Consider the following 22112-nt stretch of genomic DNA (forward strand, 5'->3'; position numbering starts at 1 on the left):
ACACGAAGAGAGAGAAGAAAAAAAAGCATTCTAAATTAAATGGCTTAAATAGGTAGAGGATCCAGGGTCATACTACACTGACTTTGTTTTCTTGTTTAATGAGCACAGATGTGTCAAGTAGAAGTTACACCCAACATGTTTGATTAAAATACTTGCATACATGTGCATGCAGAATTTAGACACACACATGCACACACAAAGGAAAAATAAGCAAGGAAATTCTTTCCGATAGCCAGTTTCAAGAATACAACTGTTCTCCTGTGCTAGAAGCTATTGCCAGCCAAATAAAATATCAGTGTTCCACTAGGAAATGGTTAGTCAAACAGAAAGTGCAATGAATCTGCAGCTGATGAATATAAGGATTTCTCCATGAAATCCCCTGTGTCAGAAATTATTATAGAGGCTTTCTGTAGTTTAGGACATTCCCAAGACTGGTTACTCAGTGTTATGTAAATGACAAATGGTTAGAAAAAAATAACTTGGAACAGATGAATAAGGCATTTGGTTCGTAGGAAAAGGGATCAATATAGTTTTGACTAGAGGCTTGAAGTAACTTCTTGTGTTAAAAATAGCAACACTACAGTTCCCTTCCTGTGGCTATCATTATGTCAATTTATAGACATTAAAATATGTTTCAGCAAGTGTAGAGAGTCAAAAGGTGTTTCCTTGCAAAACAGATGGACAAAATGTCACTAATCTTTTGCTTTTTACAAAGCATTATTTAGTACACGGATAGCAGAATTATTACATTTTATTTCAATAATTTTCATTCTTCTGGTATGAATGATTGAGAAAAAATTAATGATGCATATTAATACTGATTCAGCAACTTGACAGGGTTTAGTTGGAGGCATCTTTAGGGCTTTTTGTGTTATCATTTAAAGAGGCTACCAAAGGCTGAATTTACAGGCCCTACACAGATGTGTGTAGGGAAGGTTGAAAGAAGGTTTTTCCGTTCACCACCCACACCCCATGCAAAAACCAAATGTAAGCAGTTCCCAAAGAGCTGATGAGAACCAAAAGGAGTGCAGATCACCAGGGAGTGGTGTGTGAAATGCAGACCCATTGCGTGCTGGGTGTGTAAAGGGAAGGAGAGATATTTTTGACATAAAGCAGTCAACTGCAGTGTCTCATAACCAGGGGGAAATGGAGTGGTGAATGTAGCTTAATATTCATAGAGCAAGGGAAAAGATCTGTGTACAATAACTCCTGTCTTGGCTCACAGATCTCAAATGCCTGATCTGACCTGTGGTTCTCTGTATTCAAATGAATACTGAAAAAGTCACTGCATAACCAAATAAGCAAAGAGTAAAAATACAATAAGAATTTCAAAATTTGACCCTAGAACAGGCAATTCTCTAAGCTGTATTTTCTGTTTATGGATGTATGAATAGCCCACTCACCGCTGGAACATCCACATTTTTACTTTCAGATGTTCTGCATGTCTTTGACCAGGCTCTTTTCTCAATAACATGTATACGACTTTTAACCCCTCAGTGACTTCTGTCTTTCTAGCCTATTTATAGCCACTTTCTTAGTCTTCAGTAGTACAGTAAATCCATTTGTATAATATGCCTTTAATACAAGAGGGTTAGGGAACCACATTGTTTTCAAAATATGGTTTCACTGGCTTCTTACATACACTAGGATATTTCCTCTGACTTAGGTTCAATACCTCCATTTATACATGCCTCAGTTTTGTTTGCTTTTCTTTCTTTTTTCTTTTTTTCACCCTCAACTGCTGTTAAGCACCAGGCCAACTACTTTTGAGTTTTATTCACCAACCCAGCCCTCCCTCCCTCTTCCCCTACTCCCATCCTGAACTACTGAGTGTATGGTCATGAACAGACTGCGTTTTTTTGGGTTCAGCATAATTCACACACTATTTTGTTCTTTTGACTGCAAACTTGCTGTGGTATGGATCAGATTATCACCAGAGCTGAGTGAACCAATTTGGATTAAATTAACAGAACCATTCCTTGCCTCACACAGATCTTTGTTTGAAGTTTGAAAATGTCAGCTTAATTTTTATTCACCTGCTGCTCACTTCCTGGTTTTGGTCAGGACTGGAATGCTACAATATTAGGAGAAATTATGCTCCTTTGATATTTTCAGAAGAAATGGAAAGAGGAAATTGGAGATGAAGGATGTCTTATGGTTAAAGAAACTGAACAAGGACTCTTGAGATAAAGGTTTAAAACCAGTTTGTGCCACAGGCTAACTTTATGATTCCAGTCAACTCACAGAAACAGAGAAATTGCACTACTGGATCAGATCAGTGGTCCATCTAATCATTTATCACCTCTCCGTATCTCCTTGTGTCAGCTTTACAGAAAAATGTGGGTCTCTGACAAAAGCAGGTATAACATGCCTACAAGGGAAGTTTTTCCCAACACCTTATGTTCTGGGATATTATACTCCCTTGTACAATTCTTAGCTGTGTCTAAATCCCAACATTTTGCTTTTTTTCTTGGCTGCTGCTGAGCACTGTGCAGAGATCTTCATTGAGCTGTCAAATCTTTTTTTCTGAGTTGTTACAGCTGTTTTCTCTTGTTCTGCCCCTGTGATCAATGGGGGCTTTCTTGACACTGTCATCTTGTCTGGTCAATGCCCAGAACTGGAGGCCTTATAGTTTCCCAGAACTCAGCAACTGCATGACTCAGAGCATGTGGTTATAATTGTGGCACAGTCCTTTTTCTTTCTCCACTAGTTACAGTGCTTGAGCATGAATGATGTGTTCAAATGCTGCCTGGGATTTGAAAGGAACACTCCAACACCATTCTTTTCTTCAAACAATAAGTACTTCTATGATCGAGGTATCGTTCCCCGGCCTTTTAGACCATGGCCACTATTATCCAGGTTGTTATAAATGAAAGGTTATTATAGCTCTCTAACAACTCCTGGAAAAGTGTCTGGCTGCTGCAAAACATGGAGCTGTTAGAGTTCTCGTACTCATATGAGAAGGGTTTTCTCCTTCATCTTGTTCCCAAAACCTCTCTTGATTAGCAAAAGAAGACCCCATATGGGGAACAAGGAGCCCATACCTCGTTGCTTGGGGGTAAAATATCACACATCAGAAAGAAATCTCTGCTCATTTCACAATGCTCTGAAGAGTTCTGTTCCACATCATCTGTGATTTGCTGCCCTGTGACAACCTGATCTACGGCAGAGCACCATTGCCATAAGTGTAACTAAAATGATACAACCCTTTGGTTGTTCTCACTGCTTTCTCTGTGAACCACTTCGACTGTTTTGACCATATTTCAATGTTACTTCTCATGCTGAATATTTTCCTGTGCGAACATTATCAGTGTTCGAAGGAATCAGGTGTTTTTCATTGTCTCCAAAAAAAAAAAAAAAAACCCAGAGAAAAAGATATAGCCTAATTTTGCTTCTATGTCAGGTTCTCTTCCACCACTTTCATCCTTTCTTTATACTGGAAATTATGCCTTGGGACCTTGGTCATGGTCTGCCATTGGTATTGCCTTGATTCATAAATGGTGTAGGGATGGAAGAAACAGCTCTAGGAATAGTTATTCTCCTGTCCAAGTGCAAAGATAGGAAAAAGACTTGATGACAGGAGGCGATGAGGCAGAACTACATTGATTATATTAGACTTTTACTAACAGGCTGCATTCCTGTTATCTTAGGTTACATTTAAACTGCTCAAAGCATGCTCATGTCTACTCTTGAATGACAAGACTCTCTTTCCATGTAGTCTGTGGAGGGGGACTGGGCTTAAAGATGAAATTTTGTTGAGAAGTGCAAACAGATCTAGAAACTCAGATCAGCTTTCAGCTCAGTAACAGAATCCAAAGGGATTTTATGCCAAGAAGAAGAAGCCAAAAACTTATTTTGCCTGCCCTGGGTGCCAATGATGCAGTATCAGGGAGTCACAACTAGCCTCATCCTGGCCATACATGTCCTGAAGGGGAGAACTGAAACCCTGTGTCATGCTCTTCTCTGGACAGTACCCACAAGTAGACACTCCAGTTTCCCAGAACTCAGCCATTCTATGACTCACCACATACTGTTGTAATTGTGGCTGTGGGGCCTCTCAGTCTCTTTCTATGCAGTTCTGAAGTCCAGCTTATCTGCCCAAATAGAGTGTGAAAGAAACAAAGTTAAAAAGCATATACGCTTTGTCTTAGAAAAGCATGTTAGGCACAGATAGAATCTAAGTACAAGTGTTTGTCATTAACAATATTTTGATGCTGCACCCATGTTGTGATTGTAAGGAAGAATGAAAATTAACATTGCCGTAGTTGCATTAGTAAAGGTGACCAGTCAGGTGCCATTTGGAGTAATGCACAAGAGCCCCAGATGTCACAGAACAGGTGATAAGCCTGGTATGCAGCGCACACTGAATGACAGAGCAACCACAGGATGCCTTGCAGTGCTGTCAAGGGTTTCTCTCAAGACTCCTGACAAACACTAAAGGTTCAAAGGTCTTAAGATTCAAATCCACTTTCTCCAGTGCATGCATCCTCATATATTCTATAGTTTATAAACTTGACATGTAACTCGTGCTGAACATGGTCTCTGTCTTCCACACCTAGCAGGTTTCCTAGTCATTATTTATTCGTACTATTACAGCCTTACATCTGTATTTTTTCAGATTCCTAGGGATTTTTTCCCCATCCATATCTCTGGAACAGGTGCAGCATAAACTGCTGCAGGTACTCCTAGTCACTTCCTAGTGACCCTTCATTCATCTCACCTTTCAGAAAGGAGGAAAGATGATCAGAACTCCCCATTCTTGCTGATGGAAGGGAATAGAGAACTGCATCAGGAGATGCCACATTAATTTCATTCTTTTCCTGACCTTTATTTGTTGCTTCCTTCCTTTGAGAATAATATCAGTTCCCTAAAAGAAAGGGGATGGAAGAAACCCTCCCAGTTTCTTTGAGCACCACCACTTTGAATTCTTTGGTGCTGGAACAGGAGGAAGTGCGTGCGGTTGATGGAGAGGGAAGAGCAGAATTTTTGAGGATTTAAGGGCTTTTAAAATCATCAAGTGTAATTTGAAGAGTCCTCACCCAGGAAAGAAAGAAGTCACTTAGGCAAGTGAGGCAAGGCGACTGATAACTAGGTAACTTTGGGCAGTTCTAGAGCATAAAGAGTGCATAATCCGAGAGCAAAGTCCCATGCACATTCTTTCTCTTCTTTTTAAAAACCAAAAATAATCCAGTGTGAAGACAGATAACTAATCAGTACCACTGCCCATCAAATATCTCCAAAAACAGTAAACACCAGCTGTAGCTCAGTTAAAACTGACAGCTCATGAAGGACAAACTTTAGCTCAGAGCTGTATTTCTAGTGACGGCCCTTTAAATCATTTTAAAGTAATTTTAATTGCAGAAATCAAAATGTTAAGTAACACAAAGAATAGCAGGAAAGAAATGAATACATTATGAGGAATAATCTGGTATTCTTTACTATTGAACTCCATAGTTCAAAGATAGGTAATTCTTTCACAGCTAAGAAACCATTCTGTATGCATAAAAGACCTTTAAAAACGGGTCTAAAGTAAAAATTTGGATGCAGTTTAAAGAATCCCTGAGACTAGGGAAGCCCCCAGGAACCACAAAGACTTTTCTTGTTCTTGTACTGTCGTCTTCTATCAATAAATGAAAGAATGAACATTTCTTTTCATTCTTTTCTCTGCCACAGAAGCTCAGTTCGTATACCCTAACCTTTCCAATTGCCACCTTGTACACTGTACAAGTGCTGTCTTCTCTTATTCCTCTGTCTGCAATGATACAGGGTGCTCTTGTTTTCCCTGTGCCTAGCAATATGGCTTATGGTCCCGTTGTGCTCTACCTACTCCTCTCCTTTTTCTCATATGGCTTTTCTGACACTAGCAAACCCTTCTATCAAAAAGCCAACCAGATGGGTAGCTAACTATATACTGGGGGAGAATGTGAAGGTTCTGAAATTTCACATGTCGGAACGAGTTAAAAGAACTATCAGATCCTTCTGCCTTGCATCAGAATACAGAAGCAGATGCTGAAATGTTAGTAATTGAACAGCTTTTTAAAGACAGGGGGAAAAAAATCAGTGGAATGAGTTAATTAGATAATGAAGGGGATAGACTTAGTAATTAATTCAGGTTACATAAAGCATTTGAGAATACTATGCAGAAAACTCATTGAGAAAGGTCCACGAGGGGCTTGAATGTTCTCCCCCTCCTTCTTCTGACATTTTTGCCTCTTTAATGTGAAATCGTTTCTGAAAAATGCTCCCAAAATTTTTGATAGAACTCAATATGTAGTCATCAGTGAGTACAGAATTTTTTCCTGCTTCTGAACAAATGTTTAAGCCATTTGCTTTGGCAAGAGGGGTGAAAGATCTTGTATTAGATATGTTCAGATTAAACTTCTTGATAAGAATTCTGCCATGGGAATACACCTGGGGATCAGTGCCAGAAAAGAGGACATATTTGTGTTGCAGATGAAAGGGGTGCACAAATCTTACATGCACACATGCTAGCCAAGATGGGGTGTTTTTAATCTCACATAATACTAATTACTTTTAGTTAAACTTCTGTCATATATATCCATTTTATCTTTCATAGGATGACCTAAATTGTTAATAAGCCGGATCCACACCTTTTATTGATTAGAATTGGATCTGCAAAAAGATGGTGTTAACTGAATACATATCAACTGATGACATCATACAAGCAAACTTCCCAGAAGGGGATACCACATGATCTCTGTAGATGCAACCTTTGCAGGTCCATAACTGCATATGACAGCTACAGTGCTGAATTGAATTGCTGATGTTGGAAAGGAACTCAAAATCATTAATTCCAATTGTTAACCCAGCACTGCCAAGCCCACCACTAAACCATGTACCTCAGTGCCACATCCACATTTCTTGAAAACTTCCAGGGATGGTGACTCAAACACTTCCCTCAAAATGCCGTTCCAAAGCTTGACAATCCTTTTCATGAAGAAATTTTTCCCAATATCCAATCTAAATCTCCTCTGACATAGCATGACTCCCATTTCCTCTCATCTTGTTGCTTATCAACTGGGGGAAGAAACCAACACCCACCTGGCTATACCTTCCTTTCAGGTAGTTGGAGGGAGCAAGAAATTCCCCTCTCACACTCTTTTCCTCCAGGATCAACAAGCTCAGCTCCCTCAGCCTCTCTTCATAGGACTTGTGCCCCAGAGCCACCACCAGCTCTGTTGCTCTTCTCTGCAAATACTCCAGCACCTCAGCGTGTTTTGGGAAGTGAGCAGCACAAAACTGAACACAGGATTTGAGGTGTGGTCTCAGCAGCACTGAGTACAGAGAGACAATCTCTGCCCTAATTCTGCTGGCCACACTATTTTCAATATAGGCCAGGATGCCACTGGCTTTGGCCACCTGGGCACAAGCTGGCTCAACCAGGTCCTTTTCCAATAGGCAGCTTTCCAGCTGCTCTGCCCCAAGCCTGTAGCACTGCCCAGGGTTGTTGTGACCCCCCTAAAGGGTTCAGCACTTGACCTGGATCATGGCCCATCAATCCAGCTTGTCCAGATCCCTCTGCAGAGCCTTGCTGGCCTCCAGCAGATCAACACGCCTGCCTAGCTCAGAGTCATTTGCAAACTGACTGAGGGTGCCCTCAATCCCCTCACCCAGATCATTGCTAAAGTTATGAAACAGGACTGGCCCAAAACAGCCCTAGGGAAGGCCATTAGTGACCAGCTGCCCTCTGGATGTGACTCCATTCACCAGCACTGCCTGGGTTTGGCCACCCAGCTGGGTTTTTATGCAGCAAACAGTGCACCTGTCCAAGCCATAAGCAGCCAGTTTCTGCAGGAAAATTCTGTGGGAGACAAGGGAGTCAAAGGTTTTGCTAATCTTGAGGTAGACAACATCCACAGTCTTTCCCTCATTCACTAAACTAGGAAGAATAGGAGGAGATCAGGCTGGTCCAGCAGGACTTGCCTTTCACAAAACCATGTTTGTGCTGGCTGCTCCTGATCCCCTGGCTGTCCTGTATGGGCCTCATAATGGCATTTAAGATGATCTTCCCCAGCACTGAGATCAGACTCACAGGCCTGGAGTTCCCCAGATGTTCCTTTGAACCCTTCTTGAAGATGAGCATTATATTTGCCAGCTTCCAGTCAACTGGGACCTCCCTGCTCAGCCAGAACTGCTGGTAAATGATGGAAAGTGGTTTGGTGGCATTTCCGCCAGCTCCCTCAGTATCCTTGGGTGGATCCCATCTAGACTCACAGATTTGTGTGTGTGTGTAAGTGGTGTAAGAAATGATTGACCATTTCACCTTATATTGTGGATTTCATACTATGGAATGGAGCTTCATTCTGCTCCTTGTCCCTTTATTCCAGCTCAGGAGGATGAGTACCTGGAGAACATTTGGTTTTGACATTAAACACCGAGGCAAAGAAGGCATTAGGCACCTCATCCTTTTCCTTATCTTTTTTTCACTGTGTTCCTTGCCTCATTCAATAGTGGTTGAGAGTCTCCTTAGTGCTCCTTTTGTTGATGATGTATATATAGAAATGCTCTTTATTGTATTTTGCAGCAGAAGCTAGATTAATTCTAGTTGGGCTTTGAATTTTCTCCCTGTGTAACCTCACAACATCCTTTCAGTCCTTCTGAGTTGCCTGACCCTTTCTCCAAGGGCCATAAACTTTTGTTTCCTGAGTTCCAGTCAAAGTTCTCAGTTCAGCCAGGCTGGTCTGCCTCCCTGCTGGGTCATCCTGTGGCACATCGGGTCAAACTCCTCCTGCACCTTTAAGATTTCTTGAAGGTTCTTGAAGAATGTCCAGCCTTCTTGGACTTCTTTGCCCCTCAGAACTGCCTCCCAAGTGACTCTCAACCAGTCTTCTAAAGAGGCCAAAGTCTGCCCCTCTGGAATTTCAAGATGGCAGTTCTGCTGGCACCCATCCTTGCTTCTCAAAAAATTCAAAATTCTGTCCTTTTGTGATCTCTGTGCCCAGGAGACCCTGTGACCATCACATCATCCTTCAGTGTTTGCAAACAGCTGATCCCATGGGGAGCATTCTCTACCTGTTTCCCTCACCATCTGTGTCAGGTAGTTCTCTTCCACACAGTCCAGGAACTTCTGGTCTGTTTTCTCTTTACTGTGTTGCGTTTCCAGCAGATGGCTGGGAAGTTGAAGTCCACCATGAGAACAATTAGCAATTTTGAGACGTACTTATAGAATATTTTTTCTGCCTCTTCAGCCTTGTTAGGCAATCTATAATAGACTCCCACCAGGATATCTGCCTTGTTGGACTTTCCCGTGATTCTTACCCACAAACACTCAACCCTGTCATCAGCATTATCCAGCTCTAGGTAGTCAAAACCCTCCCTATCACACAGGGCTACCCCACAACTCCTTCCTTGCCTGTCCCTTCTGTACTGTTTACGGTCATCCATTGCAGCACTCCGGTTGTGCAAGTCTTCCTCTATATCTCTGTGATGGCAACTGTGTAATGGTTTTCCTGCTGTGCAATGGCTTCCAGCTTCTCCTGCTCCATGCTGCGTGTGTCAGTGTAGATGCACTTCACTTTGGTTATCAGTCGTGCTGCCTTTTTAGCGGGAGAAGCTCTAATTGCTGCATGGCCATTCTCAGGCTCTTCTGTGGTTTAGAACACTTCAATAACTCTTGCACCCTTGCTGCTGCCCCAATAACCCTTGTATCTTGCCTCTAGAGGCCTACCCTGTTTCAGAAGGACAGAACTGAAAGTTCATACATCCAGAGATTACAAGGAATCAAGAGACTCTAAGGCAGAAGCACACCACAGTATCCCAAAACAGTAGAGTCTAAATCCACAAAAGATTTTATACAAGATTTAAGTCTTTTAGAGCAATTTTAGGTATTCATATAGGTACAGTTCCCTGAAGTATTCAGGTGTCATTGTTTTCATTAGATTAGTTCTGGAGAGTGTTAATGACTAAATGTCTTCTGTCTTAACAGCACTGGGGATCCAGGCAAGTACCTCATTCTAGGCTTTGATTAGGCTTGAGCTTTTATATCTGCTTCAAACATGGTGCTTAGTCATGTCAGAACAAGAATTTTGGAATAGAGGCTGCACAGAACCAGGCAGAGAATTCAGAGGAGCTAGCTGCCTCTGCACATCACAGGCAAGGATGGTCAGTCAGAGCACTTGATCATTTAGTTTCTCCTCTTATGACCTTATGGCTGTTGGGAAATCTTCTCCTTAGAAGTTTATAAATATCATGTAATAGCTAGCTTTGCAAGCATCATAGAATCACAGAATCATTAAATTTGGAAAAGGCCTCTAAGATTACTCAGTCCAAATGCCGTGTCAGTCTCTTCTCTCATGGCTGTTTTAAAGATATATAAGTATTCCCTGGACCAAACAGAAAGAGGGTGATGCTATAACACAGTAGCTAGAGCATTTTTGTCCTTGGAGACTCAACACATCACTTCCCCTCATGTGAGTGACTTGATTATCACACAAGAGAGTTCAGATTCTTCTTATTCTAGTATCTGGTTATTCCAAATGCCCAGACTCCTGTGTGGGAGCTTAAACCACTATCCTCAGCAAAAAGAGCAAGGATGGCACCACCACCAAAACATTTGGTGAAAAAATCCCATTAGCTGTGGACATGGTTCCAGATTATGCTGCTTTACTAGAAGTGTGTATTGCCCTGTAACAGAGACACTGATCTTGTGTTCCATAAAACAGGATAGGCAGATTTTTAAAATGTCTGTCTCTTCTACTGACCAGTGTAGGCTATTCCCTGATTAGCATGTCTGCTTTGCAGTTATCATATGTAGAAACCTACTTCCTTTTACAAAAATTGTATGGCATCTTTACTGTTTGTTTGAGACTATATTAAATTAATTTGCAGACTATACTCCAAAAATGAGAGAGAAATATTTGAAAACAGCTGATTATAATGTATTTCATTACACGGGTCCCTGCACACTAGTATGTGTTAAAAAGGTGGCCACTGACTATGGGCTGAGATGTAGAAGTGCATTTGATGCATATACATTAAATACTCTAAAAACAGGGATAAACCTGCTCATGTAATTGAAACAAGCAAATAAAACGTGACACCAGGATATTTGAATTATTTTTTTACCTTTGTACAAGTAGGTGTCCTTTGCAGTTGTCAGCCATCACAAAGTATTGGTGAAGGTTACTTCCACTCAATGTGTGCACCATAAAGTTAAATATTCTATTTGTGCAGAAGCAACTAGTTAAGAAACAAATTATAGGTTGTATGATAAATCAGTTCTTCAAAATCACAGTCTTTTGTATTAATCTCAAAGCAGGAGCTTTAGAATTCAGATACCACACAGATGCCAAGAAACCAAAGAAAGCCATTCTTCATAGGACTTCACTGTGATAATGACCAAAGCAGTGGCAGCAAAACTATTACAGATGAGCTGCACTGAATGTGATATGAGTTAAATATCTGAAGTACAATTTATCAACAGTGCATAAGTAAGTAGGAATAGACAAAGAATGAAGTAAAAAATATATACTTTGTTCTAGCAAGGCATTTAGTAACTTTCCATAACCCATTTCATTTTTCCACTGATTTTTTGAGCCAAACATTCAAGACTTAGTTGAAACTGAAGATAATGTTAACACTTTGTCAAGCATTTGAATCACTTCCAGTATATTGTAGTATAATCCGCTGTCCACAAACATCCCCTTCATTATTGCCTAATTACATGCAAATTTCATAAAATGAATGAGTTTTAAGTACTTGTCAATCTGTCATCCTAGGAACCACTGAAACATTTTGACTGCTAGATAAATAATCAGCAATAATCACACTATGCAAATTTGATATTTTCTGTACAATTATCTGAAACCATAAATAACTGGACACAAAGACATTTGGCATTCTCTCAGAAAGACTTGACCTACAGGCTTTTTTATTCCAAACAAACATGCCAGCAGAATTTTTACTAGCTAAATGTGGCCAGTGGAAAAAATTATAAACATTTAGTGTATTAATATTTTATTACAACCTGGGAAATATTTCTTTCTTTTGCTTTGTTAACAAAAAATAAACAAAAACAAAACAAAAAAAACCCCAAAAAACAAGAAACCAAAGTCAAAAACATATTAACAGCATTGTTTTTTCCTGAGTATTCTTCCTACACTATTTTATTTCTTCAGTTCTTTGCATTTCATCTGCAATTATCAAACTGTGTTTTGATTTTTGCCTAATATTTTTTAAGTAATAAGGGAATTAAGTGTTATTTATTGTTGACTTTTAATATTCCTTCCCTCTGTACTTGTTGTAGGTCTTCTATAGTATTTCCTACTATGATTCATTTTGACATTTCTAATGCACTGCAGGCACTTCAGCAGAACCAATACCAGGAGGCTAATTATCAGGATTACAGACAAGCTCAGAAATACATAAACAGTGAATGCAGTTGGAATTGCGGAGTCCAAAAATACTTTTGTTTCCTGTTTACTCTGGAGGTTGCAAACATGTGTCTCTGTGCACATATGTATATATGCAGCTGGTTGTGTGTATTTTACAAGTGTGTTTTAAATCCTTAAATGTTGGCTCTAAAACTGATGTTTTTCTATAGGCAGTATTAAAGCTCCTGAAAACACAAACATAAGAAAGTGGTTTTTCATTTTACCACCTTCAAGTTTACTCTGAGATAAATATTTCCATTAATGTTTGTCATTGAAACAACACAAAGGGTAGATAGTAGGCAGATAGCACAAGATCTGTATTAAAGACTATTTCTTTCATATTAATTTATAAATGAATGCATATTAATTAAAGTTGCATCATTTTATGTAAGAATTCATGGTTCTGATCTATCTGCCACTGAAGCATCAGGAATCTGCACGATGATAGCATCAAAGTCATTATACAGGACTTAATGTTATCCTTCTGTTCTTTAAACTTTCCACAGCTAAGACACTTTTTTGTACAGAATTATTTATTCAATGAATTTTAGTAATTTTGAGATCTCAAACTGTCCCTGGATAGGTGTTATATTTGCTGACATTCATACAGGAAATAAAAATAATAAAATATCTAAGGTTTATACTAAATGACAGAAATTTGTCAAAACCAATCTTGAAATTACACAATTAAAAAAATGACCACAGGAATTTTGGGGCTTTTTCATTAAGATGTACAGTACAAAACACTGTTTATGGTGGCTGAATATTCATGCTATATTACTTGCCAGCAGACTTACTGCTGCATAGCCAAAACTATGGAGACTTCAAGTTACTGATATATTAAAAGAATCATAATTTACTGCAGAAATATGAGAATTATATAAAATAACGAACAAATGTGGTGATATCACAACTTCATCATGAATCATTTGTGAATTAGAAAAAGTGCACTGAAAAGCATCCGGTGAGTGGTGCTTTTTGAACTATTTACTTACATACAGAGAAGCGTGCCAAAGTGTTAATAAATCAGTGGCTTATTTTTAATATCTGCCTGTATATTTCAAGAGGGCATTTTTGTGTACTTGCTCATCACAGGTAAGAAATTAACAGGAAAATTATCTGAATACAAGAATCAGCATCCCACTTTTTATGAGCAGATTACCTTTTAAGAGGTGACTAGGTAACGATAATCTTTATTAATACTTCATACCAAGCTTTGGCAAATATGCAATGGCAATGTAACTTTCAGTATACTTACAGGTTCAAAATCACCTCTCTGAAACCCTTTTTCTTATCAGGGATCTTAATGGAATTATTTTCTATCATCTTAGCTATTTGATATTCAAATATTTGAATTCAACAGAGGCACATTGAAATGTGCAGTTGCAAATAGTTTCAGGACTTGCAGAACCAGCAGCAAGCACAGCCAATAAATGTGTACCTGCTGGATAAGAAAATACAAAATGTGTGTCAGGCTGTCCTTTCCCAAAACCTGACAACATAAGTAGGAACCAAAATAATATTTGCATTGTGATCACTTAAAGACTGTACAAGCCAGAGTGTTCCACGCAGCATCCTTTAAATTCTGATTGGTCTGGATTCTCTAATGGCAAAATATAATAGGATTCTGGATCCAAAATGTTTTTGTAAAGAAAGTCTCTTGTGCCTATTACACATTCCTTTTCTTAATTTCTGTGTATCTACTTTACATATTCTATATGTTTAAAATAAAGAGAATTATTTCAAAAATAGGTTATAGACTGCTGAAACTATTGTGATTAGATTAATAAAAGAATGGCATCATGTGAAGATAGAGAAAAATGTACACAGGTAAAGATGAGTGAGCCACAAAAGACAGATGAATTCGTTACTTTTATCAGTACAAACATACCAGGAAACTATTTTCTCCTTGAAACAGTCTTTCACTAGAAAATGCTGTGTTGTTTTTGATGAAGTCAGAGGTTTGTCTTGGGAGGAGAGAAGCATTAATGGCTACTTATTTCTAAATAAGTAAGTCCAAATCTTACCTGGAGCAATGATTCTAACTGATAATGTAACAAAACTTACAATTAAAAATACATGCTCCTTCCTTCCTTCCTTCCTTCCTTCCTTCCTTCCTTCCTTCCTTCCTTCCTTCCTTCCTTCCTTCCTTCCTTCCTTCCTTCCTTCCTTCCTTCCTTCCTTCCTTCCTTCCTTCCTTCCTTCCTTCCTTCCTTCCTTCCTTCCTTCCTTCCTTCCTTCCTTCCTTCCTTCCTTCCTTCCTTCCTTCCTTCCTTCCTTCCTTCCTTCCTTCCTTCCTTCCTTCCTTCCTTCCTTCCTTCCTTCCTTCCTTCCTTCCTTCCTTCCTTCCTTCCTTCCCTCCCTCCCTCCCTCCCTCCCTCCCTCCCTCCTTCATTTTCATGACTGCTGCTGCTTAGCACCTCTTTTTCCCCAATACAGGTTGAGTAAAAGCAGTTAGACTGACATTATCAAGACCAATTTATCTTCTCTGACTAGCTGAGCACTAAGCTAATACAGCTCACAGAGTTGAACTTGATTCCTTCTGTTGAGAGTATGTAAAAAATTTAGGAATTCAATTTGCCAAACTTGGTGACTGGAGAGAAGTGAGAGGAAAATTTTTTAAAAACCCAAACAATTGAAAAAACTATCTGAAATTTAATTTTTGAAAACTAATTTTTCAGATTGAGCAGGTACAATGACCACTTTTACCAGAAAAAATCTTCTCATCCCTTGCACCATAATCTCAGCATGCTTGTCATCTGGTGGTAAAAATGTCTTTTACCTTTAAGAATGCTTTGGCCAGTTCTGGCTGATGCCACTAAGTGGAGACATGTTGGTCATGCTCTGCACACCAAAGAGAAGATTTTATTGACTGCTGTGGACAGGATCTGATTCTAAAAGGTAATAAGAAATGTTAAAGGTTGAATTTTAATGTGTTCCCATCCAATCACTGCAAAAATTTTAGGGATCAGTGACTCACCAGATATTTTTGTTTTAATATGCTGATAACAATAACAATTAACTGTAGCATACATATCCTGTTCAGCTTCTGAATTCCCCCATTGCTTCTGTGAGAAATACTTGTTTGTACACATGTAAGTACATATTTAAGCAGCTCTTCTGAATCACTTTACTGGTAAGTTGCTTCAAGAAAAACCTTGTGTGGAAAAAGACTCACATGCAATTCTGAGAAATGCAGCATATACATGGGAAAAGCATGAAAAAAGGAAATGTAAGTCAGTTCCTAGCAGAATTAACAGTGGCTTGTATTCATACTAGAGTATTATTTCTTCTCTTCTTCCTTACATATGCACTGCTTTCTCCATCCAGATGAAAACACTGAACAAAAATGTAGCCAAGAAAAAGTAAAAATAGTTCTGTCATTGAACTATGACAGATTTCTCAAATAAAGGATGGAGAAGAAATCTCATGTAGTCCACCTCATCCAAGAATATAAGGTCAAGTTCACCTCCAGTTTTAAAAGGGGAGCAAAAGCATAAAAAGACTTAAAAATGAGAAATCAAATAAACAGGAATCTTCAATTAAAAGTCCACAATCAGAAACAAAGAGTGAAGGTAAAATCAGATAAAGGCCAATTTCCAAGTAGAAGTAATTTTTATGATCTTGTTCTGGTATCAGCAGTATATCCACACTGTTATTTTAACTTTGCTAAAGCTAACATTTTGTGTATTGCAAACAAAAAATATTACCATTGAAGTGTTGCTCAATGCAGTACATGAGAAAGGAAACCCAAGAATACCGCAGACTGTAAACACTGAACAGAGCATAACCCCAGTGAAAGCTCCACCTGGAAATTTGTGTCCAACTTCAGGACCATAAAATGTAGTCACAAGGTAACCTGGACGGCATAGAAACAAGAGCAACCTGGAATAATATATTTACTTGCTTTTGAGAGGTTGCAGGTTTATTGATTGAGCTCAGTGGAGAAGTGAGGCTACAGAAGGCTAAAGAACTGAGACATACTCTAAATGGGCATGCTGCCTCCGTAAATAGAGCAAGGAGAGTATCCATTGCTGTTTCAAACTCCTGCGCTGGGATCCCAGCACAGCAAGGACAAAAAATCTTTTGTTTCCCTTTACTCCCATGTGCAGCCTTTGCTTTGTTAAACTGCCTGTATCTTGACCCATGAGTTTTGTTCCATCATATTTTCTCCCCTCCCATCCCTGGTGAGGAGTGGGGTGACAGAGGGACTTGGTGGACAGCTGGTGTCCTGCTGGGTCAAACCATCACACAAATGTGATGGGTTGACAATTAGTTATAGCAGTATTTTGTATCTTTTTTGGTGCAAATCTGTAGTATTTAATATATATTTTGGTGCAAATAGTGAAATTTTATGGACTTATTTTTTCCATACCAAATCTAAGTTCTTCTAAGATCCATCAGGCGTTCCTTTCACTGTAGTTTTTTCTATGGCCTTTAGGTGTTCTGTCTACAGGAAACAATAAATAATCTAAATACTGAGCAGAATTGGTGCTGTTTCCTTTTTGTTTTAAAATTAATTTAAATGAAAAATAAAAACACAGGTTCTTTAACAGAACTTGAAATATGGAGATATTTATTATGAAAACAAAATAACCTAGATTAATTTAACATGTTCAGAAACAAACAACACAACCAGTAACTTAGCAGGGCTGTTTAATAATCCTTATTCCTGCTTCAGTTCTCTAGTTGTTCTAAACTGAGTACCCCAAGTATTTTCTGTACTGTTGGTAGTTTATGGTGTGTGAGACTTCCACTACATGACAGCAGGAAAATGGCAGGCAAAATGGAAGTACCAGCAGAACCACAGTCTGGAGGAGAAAAAAAGAGGGAGGTGTGTTGTTCTGCATCCATCAGAATTTATTTTGCTCAATCACATCTTGAAATGAACTTGACATAATAAAAATCCTTCATAGCTAACAAAATTTCAACAAAATCTACACTTTCTTTAAAAATGCTTATTTTTGTGAAGTTTCATGTTCAGTTAAGTAAATGTTTCACCAGAATTTTTTCAAATGACTGGGATATTATTTATAAAATGGACCATGCCTTTAAAAAAACAGCAACTATACTTGTTAAAATCAAACATTTAAACTTTCAATATTTCCAGAACTAAGCCAGTCATTTCAATGAGATAACTTATTTTGGTCAGCTAGAATTTTTCAGTATGATGCAGTCAACACCTGCTGCAGTTCACTCACTTCTGCACCGACCCATTTCTTGTTCACCCTTCAGTACTGCAAGCAAATACAGATGGTAACAATGAAGGAAAAATTCCAGCTAAAATGTGCCGCTCACTGCCTTAAGAAAATATTATTTTGCTTGGAAAGAAGCTCGATGGGGAAATCACACCCTGAGCTGCAGGCTTATATTGGGGCATTCATATGTACTTGTGTGAAAGGTGCAACACAGTCCCTTAGCAGTTAAGAGCTGTGAGGAAATAAAGACTGCTCAGTACAAACATGGTCTTCAGAAAACTGCATCATAACCTAACAAGCAGGCGCAAAACTGACCCCCTTCTCTCCATTCATCCTCTTTCCTCTGAGCTGGATTTCAGGCAGCTTTCTGAAAACTTGTAAATAATGGGCTTTTTTAGCAGGAATATTGCAAATAATCTGGTCAACAAATCATTATAGCTGAAATTTGTAAAATATGGCAGGGTGAAGTAAGACATCTGTCCTTGAAGAGTTTTTTCAGCCCAAGTGGTTCCTGCTAAAAGAAGTCAATGGCATAGTCAAACAAGTCACTGACATAGTCATACCAGCTTAAAATAAAGTTCTCTGAGAAATTTGAGACAATTTTAATCATAGACTTGCCTTCAGCTCCTTGTCATAGTTATGAGTGCTACTAGATATGCATAGAGTTTTAATCTCCGTAGTCTCAAAACATCATATTTTACAGAGTAACTGTTTTATAAAAGGAAAATTAATACACTTTACTACATTCAACAATCCATTGAAGGATATAAAATAAACAATTTTTTTCCTCTTTTGTTTTGGTATAGCATGATTTTTTTTACAATGCTGTCATTGTTACTCAATTTCCAAGGTCAGTCTTTTTTGACACTAGTTAGCCTGCGGAGGTAAGTGGTATTTAAAGCATAATTCTGTCCATCGGCTTTTCTGAGTGCCAGTATCTTGACATGAATTGCTGTGCATTTATCAGCTGGGATATGGATAGTCCCATTAAGTTATCACAGCATTAGGCTGTTCAGGAAGCTTTCCCCATCAGTAAATATTCTTGAATGAATTTATTTATTAGAAGCATAACATGTGATGATAATTCTTAGCTAAGGTACTTCTATATTGTGTGAAGTAAACTATATCTCAGGTTTTGTGGCCTTTATTAGTCATTATGCATCTATACCAGTTTCTCCTATGCCTTTACTGCCTGTGCAATGGATCGGGAAGAAAGATGTCAGACACTGTGTGCTACTGCCAAACACTCAAGTGATAGAGATTTACCAACAGCAATTCTGGCCTAGTGACCTCCTACACTGAACTATTGATTCAGAGCAAATAATTGGGTTTCAAGAACTTTTCAATTGGTTCTGCACAATTTTTTAGAGGGCAGAAGCAGTGGCAGAGTAATGACATCTGGGGACAGTATAACTGTGGCTCCTTTCCTCTGATATGCATTTTCCTCACTGAAGCTGGTGAATGGTTACCATCACTGGGGCAATTCACAGTGATTCAGCACTTTATTTAATGTATTGGGTGACTGCTGCAGTCGAAGTTTCACGATTTTGATGGATAACCCCTTTTGTTCACATTTAAGTTTTGATTAAATTTTTCATCAAAGATTCAATTTTTGTTTAACCAGTTCACCTTTTGCCCCAGTGATTTCCCCTGGCTAGCTCTACTCTTGACAGATCGGGTAGACTTGTTTTATTGCAGCTATTGAGGAATATGCTAGGAGTTATGGTGGAAGTCTTGGATAAAAATCAGTGCTGAAGTAATTGGGTTGTGATGAGTTGCAGTCTGGTGCTTCTCCACACTGAAGTAAGATATTGGGCTTATGTGTTAGATGTTACCCAACTCTAAACAGTGGACATCTTTTCACTGAGATTATAACCTTACTAGCATAAAATAATAGTAAAATCATATGAAAACACTCTCCCCATCCCACGGCTTGTATTCAGCTAAGTATTTATCCATTGTTTTTAAGTCAATCATTGAGAGTTTTCAGTAGGATAAAAACAATCTTAGAAATCTAGAAGTGTATGTCTGGCATATTATTCACTAAAAAGCAGGACAAATTGTTAACTTATTGTACTAATTTACATAATTTATAGCTCATTAAAAAATCAAAGTAATATTAATGACACACAAATAATCTAAATATTATATCACTATATAATCCTAAATCAATAAAAATACTCTGTTTCTTAAAATGTCAAAAAAGACAGTGTCCCAAAAACATGAAACAAATTTGCAGTCAATACTTTGAATTAATGACCAGGCTGCCTTTTCAATTTAACAGAATCACACATATGCCCCCTAAAAGGCTTGCGACTAGGTATCCTTAAGCAAAATTTTCACTCCTGATTCATAACACAACTAATCAGTGTGGTTTTAAAAGTCATGCGGGCCAAAAGAGTCAAACCTTTCTTCAGAACAGGGTAGTAAAATGGGTGCAGTCTATCAACAAGGGAAAAATAAACTGATTCCCACTTAAAGCATATGGTATTTACAGAACACCTGACTTCCTTTCCAAACTCAAGTCATTGTTGAACTCCCTTCACTGTCAGTGATCCACCACCTTTCTTTCCCTCACATAAATTACTGTTTATCCATTTAAAAAATCACTGTAGAAAGTCTGCCTTTCTCTTCACTCTCAATCTTCAGTGTCCAAAACCAGTGTTCTGTTGCTAAAGAGATACACAAACCTCACCTCACACAGTTAATACTTAAATAATACATTTTTATTTTTTGGTACTGGTAGTGGGGAAGACTGTCACAGATTTCATGAGTTAATTAAAGCTCTTAAGTACATCTTTCACACAGCTTCCTTTCAAAAGTGATCTAAACGTTGTTCCTTGTTGTTAAACCTGTGGGATTTTTCTACTGGAATGGCAGATGAGGTATGTTATCCATCACACAAAGCTCTATTAATTTTATCACAACTCCAATGGCTGTTGACATTAAATGGCAAAAATTTGGCCACTGTGGTCCCTGAGGTAGTGCATCTTCACATCCTTTCAAATGCTAATTGTATTTTTGACCTTAAAAAAAGGACTGTTTTTATCCCCAGCAAACCCCCTTTCCCTCCTTCCTGATAGCAGAAGCATTTTCACAGGGCCATTTCTCTGCCTACACTCTTTGCCTAGTGGGATTTTTTTCTCTCTCTTTTTTTAATTTCTTTTATTTTAATATAAAACAAAAGCATCTTTATAAGATTTCAATAGCTATATAGGAGAAGGGTTGCTACACAGTAGTGCTGACGTTAGCTTTCACTGAGATGAAGAGATCGCTTGATGATGAAGATATTTCAAGGACACCACTGGTATGGAATAGCTTTCTCTCTGGGTCAGTCAGTGTTTCAGATTGCTTAATTACTGCAAATTCACGCCGGTAACTGTGATGAACACATGGAAAGCCATTAGGAGGTCTCATCTATTGTTTAACTTTGGAGAGAAAAAAAGATAATTGTTGAAATGGTGAAAGAGTTCTGCTCAAGCTTTTCATGGGATATCACTACCTGTCTGTCACTGGGAGCTGTCTAAACTAGTTTTTGTCATCTTTATATTAATATTAGGCGTATCATTATTTAAAATAAATGGCTGTGCCAAGGTCATCTGAATTAAAACAGCAGTATTGTGTCTTTTTCCATAAAATAGAATATTTTTAGTCTGTTTATTTGGATTTGCTTATAGTTCTCCTTGCAATACCTTTTTTAAATGTTAGTTTCTCCTTGTGTCTATGCATTTAAGTAGAAATTAAAGCACTTTTATCCTGAAAAAAAACCCGACCTCACTCAAGCAGAATGCAATACATTCTTTACTATTTAAGATGACAGGTGTTTATTGCACCCAAACATAGCTTCATGTTCTTAAAAAAAAAGTGTGAATATAAGGGATTTTTTGTGCCAAACTTTCCCTCAGCCTTTAAACTGAAATTCAATTGAAGTCAGGGATCTAAGGGCAGAATTCAACCCTTTCATATAAGGGCAGTGGGGGATGAGTGTAAGAGAGAGGAAAAAAGGAACCTAATATATATGAGCATGATGAAGATCAGAAGGTATTGATTCACAGACTGTCTTTATTATAGAATTAGTATCAGAATCCAGATTGGCCATTCCCCCTCAGTTTCCTGAGAGAGGCACCTCTAGTTAGAAAAAAGGATCTTAGTTTCACTGACTCTGGACTTCTAAAGACTCTGAAGGTATAAAGTGAAAAGGCAATTTCACTCTCTTTTCTGAAAAGTCATGAAACTACTCTGAGAAAATAGCAGTTTGTGTTTGGATGATTCTAAAAGATGTCCCATGTCTAAAGCCAAAACCATGTTTAGGATATTTTCTAGCCTATGCTATGCAGAGGGTTGGGTCAGATGACTGTGATCCTGCCTTTTGAGCACACATAACTGCATTCATCATTCCAGGTCCAGAAACTGGTTGTCAAGTGCCTGAAAAGCAATAACGTGTTCCCACAGAAATGGTAACCATAACAATCATCATGAAAGTTAAATCCTGGTCTTATAGGGGTTAGGACATAGCGCATCC

At 38.4% G+C, this 22112-nt stretch overlaps 1 long non-coding RNA gene across 1 annotated transcript in view; it reads right to left on the reverse strand.

The window, feature by feature from the left end:
- Positions 1 to 4023: 4023 nt before the first annotated feature.
- The window catches only part of LOC146444405 (uncharacterized), an 88928-nt gene continuing 70839 nt past the window's right edge, over positions 4024 to 22112 (reverse strand). The window contains exon 3 of the long non-coding RNA XR_014849371.1: positions 4024 to 4094. This is a non-coding gene — a long non-coding RNA (uncharacterized LOC146444405). The remainder of the gene's footprint in view (positions 4095 to 22112) is intronic.

Source organism: Lichenostomus cassidix, chromosome 1, assembly GCF_008360975.1.
Source record: "Lichenostomus cassidix isolate B80296 chromosome 1, HeHo_3.0, whole genome shotgun sequence".
NCBI classification, from domain to species: Eukaryota; Metazoa; Chordata; class Aves; order Passeriformes; family Meliphagidae; genus Lichenostomus; species Lichenostomus cassidix.